Below are 15,017 nucleotides of genomic sequence, written 5' to 3' on the forward strand. Positions count from 1 at the left end.
GTGTTAAATGAGGATGTGCATGTAAACATCTTGGTCACAGTTATTAGCAGCGAGCCATTGGTGACTTTCCTGAGATAAAGTGGCTCTCCTTAATGGGATCACATCTTACCCATGAGAAGCTCTGTGCACAAAATGTCATGTTGTCATTTGTTTCTGTATTTGGGGCTGTTGGGAGAGAATCTACATAATACCTAAATATCAAACAAGAAATTTTCCTTAAAATGTTGTGTGTGGCCAAATCTTGATAGGTGCTACCCTAAAAATGTATTAGGAAAGGTCTTCAAGTAGAAATCTCTCACCCTGTCCCCCATTCAACAGCGTACTGGGGAGGTGTGTTTTGGTGTTAGTGCGTCTTCAGCAATCTCTAAACAATGCTTTCCTGTGGAAGGCCTCCCTGAGAGGCAGCACCTTTCAAGGCAGGTGACACTGACATTACCAAGGCTCCCTGAATTGGCTGGAGAGCCTGACTGTGCTGTGGGGTTTTAAAATATTAATGCTATTCATGGCAGTCCTCCATGAGTCAATTTTGGCCACAATTTTTGCTCTTTCCATCAACTCACCCTTGCTTATCACAGCTTTCTCCTTTGGTTCGAATTATGGCTGTGAACACACAGCTCCTTAGGATGTGTAAAGAACCCATTCTTTCTCCTGTTGATTTATTTATTTTTTTTAAAGGCCAAGAAAGTTCAAAACTTGATGGGCATGTTCCTGTTTCCACGTTTAAGGATTCTCGAGTTTTGCTGGCCATGAAAACCACAACAAATTTCTGTGAAATTCTGGCTCCAACGCTGTGGTTCTGATCAGGTACACCTGACTCAGATGAGAGCTGGAATTTGTATTTCACTACATCCCAGGATATTTGGGAGGGGGTGGGGCACACAGCCTTCAACTATGACTTTGGGCACACTGTTTTGGAATTTAACTTCATTGAAATAGTTTTTCCCCAAACTGCTAGACATCTAACATCTTAGCTAAGGAAATAAACCCAAGAGCATAGGCGTTAGCCAAAGCTGCCACTTCGCCAGCCCCTCTAATTAATCAGGACGTAGAAGCTCAAATTCTCCCCCATGTTTTTCTGCTGAGCCCCCATCTACTCTCCCCATGCTGTTTGGCTCCCACATGCCCTTGCAAACACCATCCATGAATCTGCGTAAGTGAAGCTTTGTCTGTCTTATCCAATCTTGCGATAGGAATCCCAGGAAGGGAAGGACTGGATTTTAGGTCATTCTGGGTGGAGAGCCCAGGTCTCCATGGAAGAGCCATGTCTCCAGGCTGGGCCTAGCAACAGAAGGCCTCTGCTCACCACAGACATGCCCATCCTAGAAAATGCTTCTCCAGGACTCAGTCTGTGCTCACCCTCCAGAAAGGCAAAGTGGAAGCGCTATAGTGCTTGTGATCCTATGACTCAATGCTCCAGCTTTATTCTCCCGAAGAAAACCCATCAGTGGCTTTTTAAAAAGTTACAGAAAATATATTGAAAGCAATCTGTTTCTTAATCTTCCTCAGTTCTCTGAACTGGGAGTAGTGTGTGACTGAAACAGTAGGAAGGAAACTAAGCACTGTGTGCCAGGCAGAGTCTTCTTGAAGTGTGTTCTGTTGTCTGCAAGATGCCACCTTAGGGCTTACTACAAAACTCAGAGGCCCCGGGAATGTGAGGTGGTGGGAATGGAGTAGAAGACCTGACGTTTCCAACAGTGAAGAAGGATGCGCATGTGTGCGAGTGAGAGAAATCTCTGAATGTGATGGTTGATTTGGCAGGCTTTTAATGCTTTCAGGGAAAGAATGCCTTCACTGTCAACCATTAATCTTGAGTCTTAAAACACAAAATTCTGATTTTTGCCTGACCCTGCCAGGCCTCTCTCTGTCATGTGTCAGTAGGCTATCACTAGAGGTGGGTTAGGTAAGACATACTTTTGTCAGATGAGTCTGCAGGCATGTTGTTGGGACCTCACCATTCCAGCCTGTCTTCCCCTACAATTTACAGCCTGCCTGCCTGCATCTGATACTGCTTTTGGGCCTTTTTGCCATAGATACCACAAAACAGGTACTGAAACACCTAACTTTTATCTGTGTCTCGTCCAGTATGGACACTCAGGCCAAACATGTGGGATATGAAAGCAGCCGACCCGGTGGGGACCCCAGCCTGAGCTGCTGACTCATGCTCCATAGGCAAGCAGCCAAGACCTGGCACAGCTTCTGAGGGGCCCCAGGCAACAGGTGCTGCTGAAGCCCCGGTTTTCCTCTGAGTTTCCCCTTAAGATGTGTGTAGCCAATGTCCTTATTGTGCTTCTTCTTATTCATTTTCAAAGGTCAGCTTTCCTTCTGGAAGGATGGCAACACCCCAGGGGTATCTATGTGGGCAGCAGCCCAGGCAGTATCAGGTAACCTTTGCTGAGGTGGATCCTCAGAGGATCCAAGCCACTGTGTTCTCTTGGACTGTCTTCAACCAAGTGTTTTCCACAGTGCCAAGCTTCAGGATATCAAAGAACCACTACAAAATCCTTGCTCCCGGAGAAGTGCAAAGAGTTAGCCAAGAGGACATTCTGCCAACAAATCTCACATAGGCTAAAGGAAATCTGAGAAAAAGCCTGGGGACCATGCAACATGTTCTCATGGCGAAGCCACAGTTGCTCCTTCCCAGTTCTCAGTCCATGGGGGGTATTAAGGTGGCTGCTGTTAAACCCAAGAAAGTCCCCAAAAGACAAAAGAGAGTGGTCCTTGAAGAACCACACAATAGGAGACCGAGCAGCCAAGAACATCCACAGGGCATGCATTTGTTTTCAGCTCTTTGTTCTCTTCAACAAACGGAATTTCAGCCTCCACTGCATCTGTGAAAGTGTCACAATGCAAAGAACTATGTATTGTCAATAACATGAACTATGAGCTCAAAAGCTGATGTTGATCCCTAGCCAAGGGAAAATGGGTAGCTATATACAGTCTGTTCTTAGGAGCTCTCCAAATATCTGGCACATCTGCAGAGGTTATCTGCCTAAAGATTCTAGCATATCTTACTGTAGATAACACAAAAATCAGTGTTCATTTGGTTGAACTTTGTGAGCACAGGTACAACCACAGGTGATGGTTAGCACAAGCGGCCTATGGAATTGTGTCTCAGACATCAGTGATGACCACAAAGACTTAAAATGTTAAATCAGTGCTAACATATGTACTAACTACCTGGACGTGGTACTCAGGTTCGCCCAATGTCCTATGGATCCCACTGAACTTTACAACTTTAAACAAAGAGGTCGAGATCTTTGCAGATTTTCTTCAAAGGATTATTTATTTGGAGTAGCAGAGTGACAGAATGGGTGGTAGGGAAAAGAACACTTCCATCCACAAAAGGCCACAACAACCAAGGCTGGGTAAGGCTGAAACCAGGAGCCAGGAGTTCCATCTGTGTCTTCCACATGGGTGGCAGGGACTCAACTACTTGGCCCATTTTCTTTTCTGAAAGCTGGATCAAAAAATGGAGGCACTGTGATTAGAACCAGGAATCCAATCTGGGATACCTGTGTCTTAAGTGGTTGATTAGCCCACTATGCCACAGCACTGGCTCCTATACAGGTTATTGAGTATAGGACAGCCATGAGTCGAAGCCACAGGCAGTACTGTTTCAAAACATTGTATAGAGATGTTGAACATGCCAGTAGAAAACCCATGTGGTGCAGATCTATCAGCATTATCTGTGCCAAAGCTTCTGAATGGTCTTTGGCAAATAGTGTTACCCTGGGTGACCCAGTTAATTTCCCTTTCTGACTTACTTTAAAAAGCTGCAAATTGTATTACCTCCTGCAAAGCACTTAATAGACTAACTAGATAATTATGAAGGAGTCATTGGAAAGATATGTGCACAAAGGATACTTCCGTATTAGGCAATTCATGGGAGCATTTTGGAGGCATCTCAGGTTTTGGTCTATCTTAAACCAAAGTGAATGTTTTATAAATTTGGTACAACTTTAGGAAATGACAGATGCTTAAATGAATTATTTATTATTATTTATTATTTTTTTCCGCTGACTCGAGCACCTGGCCCCTACTGGCGCAGGTGAACTATGGGGGCCTGTGGGTATGGACTTGTAGGGAAGCTGGTGGGTGATGCCTGCAGTGGTATGCAGGGACCTGAGGCTTGTGCCCAGGCAGGCAGATTGAGCCTGGGGATTTCCCCACGTGCTTGATCCCAGGCAAGGAGGATAGGGGAGAGCAGAGCCCTGGGTTAGCATGCTGGCATGGTGTACTGGTGGACCAGGCTTGGAAAATGGTGAATGTGTCTGGATCTTGGGTGGGTGGAGGGGTAGGGTACCTGGTCAGCATATGTGCCAGCAGCACAGTATACTGGGAGACTGGGCTAAGAAACCCATGTGCTTCTAGGTGCAGGGACTGTGGATTGTTCAGGGAAGAGGGTATGGAGATGTGTGGGAGGCAGGACCACTGAGGGAGCATGTTGCAGATGAGGATTTCTAAGAGACTTTCACTGATAAGACCACTGTACTTTCAGGTAAGCAAGGGGGCTGAGACCAAACTATCTGGAGAGGGGAAGCTGGAGGACCTTTCTGGGTCAGATGAATGTACCTACCCATATGAGACACCTGAGCTGGGCTAGTTAGCATTGATCACTGCCAACCACCATCCATCAACATACCCTAAAGCTAGGATTAGGGACCTATCTGGCAGAGCTAGCTCACAGTACCTGCCAATGCGTGTCAGAAGAGGAGATGGGTAATGTTAAGCTGGGCCATGACACTAACGAGCACATGAGAGAACCAGATCTGGGGGCAGATTCTGTTGGGTATATGAAGGCTCACCCCTGTGGAACTGCAGTAGCCACTAGTTTGCTCAAGAGCTGGGGGTAGTGAAGGGCTGAGCTCAACATGATCATGGAACCCCAAGACACTCATGGTATTGGGGTAGGAAATAGGCCGAGCTGGTCCAGGTTACAGCACCCATAGGTACACCCAAGAATAGAGTATGGGGCAGGATGGGCTGCAACATCCACCAGCTTATACAAAGGTAAAGACAGATGGGGCAGACTATGCTGGATAAGGGCCTAGCACGCACTCGCACACATAAGATTTCAGTCTAGGAGTGGACCTGGTTGGAGGATCCCCCTGGTGGGCCATAGTTCCCGCTGGTGAGCATATGGGTCTGGCCAGGCAAGGCAACTCTACTTGTTGGTAAGTGTGTAGGTTCTGGGGGATGAGGGTGAGGTGCACCAGGCAGGGCTGGGCCAACCTTAGCACACTGGCATGTGCAGGACCAGAATGGAGTGTGGGCCATGATGAGCTAGGCTATCACACCTACTGGTTTGCATGAAAGCCAGGGATGGGCACAGACTGGGCAGGGCTCAGCTTTAGCACCTACCAGTGAGAGTTGAGACTGGGGCTGGCTGGGTCAGGCCAAGTTACAGTATCTGATGGCAAAGACCAAGGTGGGGGATGTCCTACTGCCAGGCTAGGTCAGAGCAACCACTGGCATGCACAAGATCTATGTCTGGGAACAGGCCCTGGTTGGGGAGATAAGAGGATGCCACAGACAAGTTGTGGCTCCCACTGTTGAACATGAGGGTCAGAACAGGGGCAGCAAACTAGGCCAGATATGACTGTAGTGTCCTTTAGTGTGGGTGTGGACTGAGTCTGGGGTGTACCAGACTGGACTAGATTCTAGAATCTGCTGGTGGTTGCAAAAGCCAGGGCAAGTATAGCACTGGCTGGACTAGGTCTCTGCACCCACTGAAGCATGCAAGAGCTCGGTCTAGGACAGGCATGGCTAGGCTATAGCACCCAACAGTAAGAGTCGGATTGGGTGTGGGCTGGTCAGGTGAGACCACTGTTCTAGCCAGGACAGGAGGTGAACTAAGTCACCTTGGGCCAAGGACCCACCATTTTGTGTGAGATCTGCCACTGGGAGGTGACCTGATAGAGGAATTTGGGGAGCTCCTCTGTTAGGATGCAGTCCCTGTGGGTGAGCATAAGAATCAAGGCTGGGAGTAGCCCAGACCAGGCCAGGTTAGAGTACCCACTAGCATATGTGTGGATCAGGGTGTAGGTGGGCCAGGCTGGGTTAATTCATAACACCAACTGGCAGATTTGAGAACAAAGATGGGGTTCATGACAGGCTGGGTTGAATGCAACACCACTCCATTCATTGTACATTAACTAGTTCAAAGACTTTTAAAAGCAGAGTACTTCCGACTGTTAAAAGTTTATGAGAATAAAGTCTTTTTGTCTAATTGAAATTAAGAGAAAATGCTAAAAAAAAAAACCCAATAAAATGAAAATAAATACTTTCCAAAAAAAAAAAAAAGCACATCTCTTCTTCTTGAAGCAAGCTCTTGTGTCTGGATCTTGGGTGGGTGGAAGGGTAGGATACCAGGTCAGCATACGTGCCAGGACTGAAGGCTGGCTGAGCTGGGCTAGGCTGCAGCACCCACTAGCATGATCAGGAACTGGGGCAGGCTGGGCCAGGCCAGGATACAGCACCGACTGGCAAATGCCAAGGTGAGGCAGGTTGTGTCAGAGTGGGTCGCAGCACCCACCCAGCACACATAAGACCCAGGGGTGGAGTTAACCCAGTAGGGGGGCAGTGAAGATTCCCTGCTGGGCCACTAGTGAGTGTGAGAACTAGGACTGGGGCAGACCAGGCTGGTCAGGGCGACAACACTCGTTGTCCTGCACGTGAATTGGTTTAGGGGGAGAACCAGGCTGGGCTAAGTGATCATATCCTTTGGTGCATGCATGAGCCAGGGTATGTGTAGGTTGGTCAGATTTTGCTGCAGCATCAGCTGGCAAGTGCTGGGAATGGAGGCAAGTCCTATCAAACTAGACTACAGAACCACATATAAGTGCAAGATCCAGGGCTATGTGTGGGCCTCTAGGGAAACTGTAGGCACCTCCTTGATGGGATGTAGCTCCCAACAGTGAGCATAAGGACCAGGATTGGTGGGTGGACCGGGCTGGACAGGCCATAGCACCTGCCAGCAAAAGTGTGGGTTGGATAGTGGGGTTGGTTGGGCCTAGCTGATATGCAGCGCCTACTGATGTGTACAAAAGCTGAATGAGATGTGGGACAGACCAGACTAGTCTGCTGCATATACTGTCATGTGCAGCAACCAGGGCTGATGCTCCCAGATCCAGTCCTCACCCATGCTGAGGGAGTCTGAAGCCATATGCAGCACAGCTTGTTACCCCATTTCAGCTCTCGTACTCAACAGTGGGAATCCCCACCAGCCAGGGTTTCCCATTAGCTCCTCAACCAGGTCTGTTCCCAGCTACAGATCTTGAATGTGCCAATGGAGATTGTTGTCCAACAAAGGTGAACTCACATACTTCCCAATATATTCTTCTCCCAGAGCTAATTCACTCATATGCTGGTTAGTGTCATGGACTAGCCTTATCTTACCCATTCCTTGTTCCAAATCTCACCAGTGGGTTCAGTGATCCTGTGTCAATCAAAAGGCTTTCAGCTTTCCCTTAATATTATACTTTCTCTATTCTCTTAATTCAGTGAGTTAAAGGAGAATTTTGAGATAAAAGTATACCATCCAAACTAGAAGTCTTGTCATATATCCACAGCCTGAAAAGAGGTATTATCATAACACAGCAGGGGATGGAGTTCATGATTAGGCATTTATCCCTGGTATCTATGCGAGCTTGGCCAACTCAAAGAGATGAATCCACTAAGATAATGATGATAATATTTACTTGGAGTTTTCTGTGCCAGGTGCTATGCTTTACAAGGTCAGTCTTATTTAATCTTCATGTGAGATAAGTAAATCACCGGCAACATTTCAGAGATAAGAATATTGAGATTCCCAGGGTCTAAACAAGCTAACCAATGTCACAAATCTTATGAATGAGAGAACCAGGGATGCAAACTGGTACAGGCTTGTAACTTCTAGTCCCATTTATTATTTCTTATAGCTAATTTTTAAACACCAAGGACAGATTGAGGATTAAAATTCAGTCTTATGAACAAATGTATATAAGTGAAGGGAGGGATGTTTAATGTAGATTTCTTTAATGTAGTTCTTTAAATTCATTTCAAAAATGAAAACACAATCATCTTAGGATCTGGCTGATGAGAACTAGTTTGTGTTTAGTTCTACCTGAAGATATCCCACAAATGATTTCTGATGCCATCCCGAAGCAGTCTCTTAATAATGTATTCCCCTAAAGCAGCTTTCATATAAGCAGTTATACAGTAGGACCTACAGATGTTCAAATGGGAAATGCTTCTAAGCCCCTAAAAGATGCTGAGTTTCCAAAGTTCTAAGAAAAAATTAGAAAGCTGGGTTATAACATGTTAGTGTTATGACCAGTTTTATGTGGCAGCAGGATCGTAAGGTACACAGATCATTGATTCAACATTATTTTAGGGTTCATCTGTAAAGGAGTATCTGAATGGGTCCATTGACTAAAGCACACTTTCCTTGTCAGTGTAGCTGGGCATCAACCATTCCACTGAGGGCTGAATTAAGCAAGAAGGCAGAGGAAAACAGAGGTAAACCTCATCTTCACATGGGGCATCTGTTTTCTCCAGCCATTGGAGTCCACTGGGAACCTGTCCCATTGGCTCTCTTAGTTCTCAGGTCTTTGCCCTTTGAATCATGGGATTTTCCCAGTCTCCATGAATTTTGTGAATCAATTCCTCATAATATATCTGAACCTCGAATAACACAATTGGAGTGTTGCTCCCAGAATGTTGTGCTTAGGATCTGCGTGCTGTACACTTCCAAGAGATCTCGTTGCTTTCATGGACTGTATGCATGACATCCGGTAGAGCTTTGTAGTACATGAGGCTATTTATCTCCATTTTGCTCTATCCAGAATTCTGTCAGCAGTTACAAGTCTCCAGCAGTGGCCTTTGCCATAATAAACCATCTGTTCCAGGTTGAGGAAGGTCTGATCTGAGTTTTTGCAATGTACTTTTCATAATATGAATCCTTGAGGGCAAAGGTCATTTTGAACAAAGGCATTGAGTTCAGTGTGAGGTGCAGGAATTACCTGGAGATTGTTACTTCCTTTCCCTCTTTAGAAAAGGAAGATTGTGAGCAGATTAGCGGGTCAGAGATGTCTTGGCATGTTATCATTTTCTCCGTCATCACTTACTCTGGGTTAGTCTTCTCTATTTCAATTGTTGAATAATGTTTTTTTTTAACCCAATCCTCTCCTTTTTCATTCTCAGTTCTCCTGATCACATTCACTCCCTTTCACCAAACAGATCAGTTTTCATCTACTTTCCCTCCTTTGGCTCATTTATTCAGTTACTAATTTATTCAATCACCAAACATTTATTGAGCAACCACTGAGATCCAGATAGGTATCATGTGAAAACTAAGGTTATAGGAGTGAAAGACATAGTTCCTTTCTCTATGTGTCAGAGTTTAAACAAATAGTAACACAGGCAATTTTCAATTTTATTCAAAGAAGTGCCATGAAGGAAACTTACAGGAAGCCTTGGGTGTACACACTGAAAATCATGGAAGACTTGAGAAAGTGAGATATGAGCTGAAAAATAATGGAATGAGTCAGAGTACAAAAGGAATGAGTAACTATGGGCGTGGGGAAAAGAGGGTTCAAAGGCAAAGTAAGACCAGGGTTCACTAGTTGAAGATGCCCTACTGAACAGTCTTTGTCTTTCCAAGCCCTGAGCTGGAATTATTTTTGAAGTTTTCATTTCAGTTCTTTTAAATTAAATTACAAAAACTCATGGGATACAGAGCATGCCTAAGCCTCTTTCTGTTGGAGTTGTGACAGGGTGAATGGGGATTTCTCGCTAGACCAGCTGTATGGGAGAACAGGATCTTCATAGCTTAGACCTTTGTATTTTATACAAACTGTAGCAGATTCTAAACATATGTTTACCGAGTCAAATTGCTGTTTGTTGAAAGCTCTCTAGAAACCATTTTGAGAAAATATAATAAGGAAAACATTTCTTAATAGACATTAAGATGACTTTTTTTAACATTTACATTTACCATTCTGGAATTAATTTATATTAATTTTTAAAAACCTGCTACATTTTCTCCCTGAGCCTTCTGCCTGCTTCTTTGCCTCAGGGGTTTTTGTACAGAGAAGCAGAACTGATTGATATCAAAGGCTCCCTCTGTCTTTTATAAGAGACAATTTTCATCAAACAGATGATGCCAGGGATCTTCAAAGAAGGGAGAAAAAGTAGCATCATTGCGAAAAGAGAGGGGACAAGGGAGATGTCATCCTTACAAGCGCTGCCTTGAGTGAGGACCAGAGCCTACCCCACCCCACTGAAGTGGTGGTCTGGAGTGACAAGACCCCATAGGCATGCCTAGCACTGAGACAAATGAATTTCCAGCTTCAGGGAAGATTCGGAGCTCCACAAGCAGAAGTGAAAGAGCAGAGGCAATAAACAAAAGCAGACCACAGGAACTCAAATGAGCGGTTCTTAAGCAATTGCTGCAGTGCACTGATTACAGGCCTCCTCTTGTGTTAAATCTGGGACTTTGGTTCCACCTTTCGATGGAATTTCCCTCCCACTGATCCTTATGGAGCCTCACATAAGCTGAAGCTTCTGTAAAAGAATACAGAACAACCCTATTCCTCATACACACACTTTGCTCCTCTGACTTCCTATCCATTGCACTGTGGGTGGTTATTGACGGATAGATTTCACCATTTGAAATGAAAGAGTTTTACTTAATACTGTATAGATGAACTTAATCAATAGACTGAAAAGTAAATGCTTTCTTTCAACAATTTAAATTTTAACATCCTGTGGGAAATTGCTGGATTATCTTAGAGTCTATTTCCATAATGTTCTGCTTTTGCCCACTCCCAGGACTGAAGGATACTTTCAGACTTTTGTATCTTCATCAATGGCCACTTCCATCCTTCCCTAAACAGCAGGCATCTCAATGACTCAAAAATATCTTCTCTGTTTGCAATGATTCCAAAGATCTTGATTTACCCCCTTTTTCTTCACTAATGAAGTCTATGTGTAATGAAAGTAAATGGCTACATAACAGTAGACTTTTAGTGTCCACTGCTTCCCAGTCCTTGGCTCTTCTACCTGAATATATCATATCCTTATATGGTAGTAGACAGATGGGATAAATGAATGATAAAACTTATGTTCTAATATTGAGTAGATAGATGTAAACATGTACATTACCATGCCATGGAAACATATGGATTGAAACCAAGTCCCAGAGTACTTTTAAAAAGTTCATGGAAAATGGAATTCATGTTTATTTTGATGGAAAAAAGCCTGAACTCCATGATAACTTTTTTGATGATGTGAATTTTCATGAACTTTTTGACGTGCCCTCCTGTGGCACACGTAGCTGATGAGGCTTCTGCTGCTCCAGGAGGAGTGTGAGGCCTTTAAAATGAAGCATCTGAGTTGGATTTTGAAACACAATCTGTAGATTTGGCAGCTGCAGGGAGAACATGTTATATCATCCTCAGCTGGTCACATGGGTAACAGAAACTGGGGAATCTCCATATGTCCGAAGTGGAGGAAGAGTAGCTAGGAGAATGTTAAAGGGGGGATGGGAAGCAGGGTGTTCCACAGAATGTCTTTGCAGGCCCGGGTAATAATCACAGCATGATCTAGTTCTGTTTGCTGAGATCACAGATGGGCCAGACGAGAGGATACTGAAAGGACAGGTGCTGATTCCATTTTACACATGAAAATGAGGCTCTGATGTCCCTTAATAAGTTTTACTTGGAAACAGTATCCTCTGCTTTATGTCTGCCTGACTTCCTGCTGTCACCACAGCCTGCTTGAAGAACTTGAGAAAAACATGTAGCCTGGTGGATACGTGCAGCACATGTTCTTGGGAATTCTCAGTTCTAGTGGAATACCACGAACAATGAAACATACATTTCAAGCACAAATATTATTTTCTCAAGTTTATAGAGTTCCTAATATTTTTCAAAGATTTATTTATTTGTTGAAAGAGAGGAAAGGGGCAGGAAAAGAAAGATAATTTTTTTCTTCTTTTTAAAAAATAATTATTATTATCATTTTATGATACAGTTCCATAGGCCCTTGGATTTCCCTTCCCACATCCCCAAATCCCTTTCCCGCCACTGAGTTCCCTTATATTATTTACTATATAGTACAGTTCTTCATAGACAGTCATATGTTCATCATTGTGGGTATGGACAATGACAGAGTCCAGCATCGTATTGTCAATATATAGTTAATAGTTTCTGTGGGAGTCCATTTTAGATCTGGAAGTAGAGATGCATACTGCATTGTATCCTCACATCTGGATACGATAGTCTTCATTACACAGTTACTATACATCCCCTTAAACGAAAAGCCACAAAACAAAATCAAGAACAGGGGAATAAAAGAAATTAAAAACATCATGAAGTTAAAGAGCATGCTACTGAATGACTTAATGTGTCACTGCAGAGATGAAAAAGAAAATCAAGAACCTTCTTGAAGAAAATGATGCTTATTCTGAGGGTTCTGTCCAAGTGGTTTGGGTAGTTCTGAAATGCTGCTGATTTCACCAATCCAAGGATAATGTCCCCCTCCCAGTGAGACTCTGGGTTGATATGAGGTGGATGTTCCTCATCCCTGGGTACTGGGATGTGTGGAAAGTTGTGAGTGGTTTTCCCCTTTGTTTCTCCCCTTACCCAGGGACAAGAAGAAATAGCAAATTTGGAAGAAATGAATTCACCCAATTTTCCCTAAACCTTGATCCTTCCATCCTGATCAACCATGTAATCATTATTTTTAAAGTAATAAATTATAAAAAATGAAAAAAAAATGATGCTACTGTATGATCTTTGAGTCAGTAAAGAATTTAATGAGAGTTTTAAAGAGATGAAACTAAAAAAAAATGAGATATAGTTTCCACTGATCTTTGATGGTGAGATGTCACCTGTAGGCAACAAAGAGATGGGTTTTGTTTTTAATCCTGTCTACTAATCTATGATGTTTGATGAGCTGAAGCTATTTATATTCAGTGTTAATATAAATAGGTGATAATTTTGTCCTGTCATTTTAGCAATGGGTTGTTTATTGATTTAGTCTTCTGTTGTTATTTTACTGGGATGTTCTTCACATTTACCTTTGGTTTTGGTGGGTGTTGTTCCTCTTTTCTGTCAAGAGAGCATCTCTAAGTATCATTTGTAGGGCAGGTTTAGAAAAGATATATATATTTTTTTCCTTTTCAGAGACAAAAGAAAGCTTTGCTGGGCATGTTATCCTGGGCCGACAATTTTTTGCGTTTAGGATCTGGAATATGTCACTCCTTTCTCTTCTGGCTATAGAGTTTCCTGTGAGAGGTCAGCTGTGAATTTAATTGCCATTCCTCTATATATCAATTGATATTTTTCACGTGCACATTTAAGGATCATTTCCTTATGTTTGATTGAAGAGAAATTATTATCATATGTCTTGGTGAAGATAGATTTTTTGCCAACCCTGTTCAGAGTGCTGTGCCCCTCCTGGATGTTGTTTCCCAATTCTTTCTCCACATTAGGGAAAATTTCCCTTATTATTTCATTAAATACACTTTTAAATTGAGCCTCTTTTTCTGCACCTTCTGGGAGTCCCATAACTCTTATATTTGACCTTTTAATAGTGCCTTTCCATTCTTTAATACTTTAACTTGACCCAGCTCTGCTTCCAGTTTTTTGTTTCCTTCTGGTGACAGGAAATATCTTCTAGTTTTGAGATTCTTTCTTTGGAATCCTTCATTCTAGTTTAGAGATTCTCCACTTTACTTTTAATTTGCTCCACTGTATTCTTCATTTCTGATATGTCAGCTTTCATTTGATTTACTTCCAGTGTGACATATTCCTTAAATTCCTTGGACTCCTGTATTATGTGCTTCTCGTTGTTGATAAGAAGTTTATAACAAGTGTTTTGAATTCTGTATCCCCCATTGTCTTGATGTCTTCCTCAGTTAACTCTGAGGTTGGCAAAGGGTTTTGTTCCTTTGCAGGGGAGTCTTCAGTAATACTATTTGTGCTTTTGTCTGTTCTTTTGCTCTTGATCCTTGTACTTTTGGTTATTAGATTGTTCTCCTTGGAGCAAGTTTCTAAGCTGTGTCACAGGTCTACAATTTGATTTTGCTTATTGTAGTTGGTACATGGCTTTTTGTATCATTCCCTTCAGTGAGTTCCAGGTCTGAGTTCTTATGTTAGACTTCTAATATGGTCTCTGTGGCCCCATATCCCTGCTTGCCACTCTCCACCTCCTGTGATACCATGCTGAGCGTGCTCCGTGTCTGCATAACCTTCCTCCTACTTCCAGTTGGAGTAGGTCCCAGGATTAGGAAGACATCAGGTGTTCTGTATAGCTAGGTTGTTGGTGGTTCTGATCTTGCTGGAAGCTGTTGGCTGTTAGTTCTGTGGGCCACATGGACCTATTTTTGTCTGTATGATGTCAAATTCAGTAATATTTTTGATGTGGGACCAGTGCAATGTACTGATCTCAATGAGTTTGTACCCAGCTTAGTGCATGCGCAGCTCACTGTTGTCCCTGCAGTCTTAATGCCTTTGCCACACTATAGAAAATAGTGTCTGATATGCCACTGTGGGAGTTCTTGATCTGCTGGCCATCAGGATGTGAGCTACCCACACCTATCTTGGGTGTAGCCTGTAGGATGCCACGTTGTTGCAGTTCATTGAGCCTAAATAAGTTCATTTCCAGATCAGTGCATGCGTGGTACTGTCCATAGCCCTTGCCTCCTTAAACAAAATGGCATCCAGTTTGGCTCTAGGGACAGACTGGGCTGTGAAATCCACATGTTCCCACACTGTCCATTTGGACCTGCCACTCTGTCTCTGCTCCTGGTCAAATCAAACAGACAAGCAGGAAGAGCAGTTCTTTGGGTTCACCTCCTGAGCTCCCCTGGTGAAAGCCCATTTCTACCTGGTTGCTGGTGTAGTTCTGGCTGCCAGTGCAGTTCAGATTGCCACTCGCTGAATGCCACTGGGGTATCAGTCACTGTACCACTACACCATTGTGCCTGCTGCTTTCCCGTGTCTGTCAATCTTCAGGTACCCCTCTGCTGT

This window comes from Ochotona princeps, chromosome 10 (assembly GCF_030435755.1).
Source record: "Ochotona princeps isolate mOchPri1 chromosome 10, mOchPri1.hap1, whole genome shotgun sequence".
NCBI lineage: Eukaryota > Metazoa > Chordata > Mammalia > Lagomorpha > Ochotonidae > Ochotona > Ochotona princeps.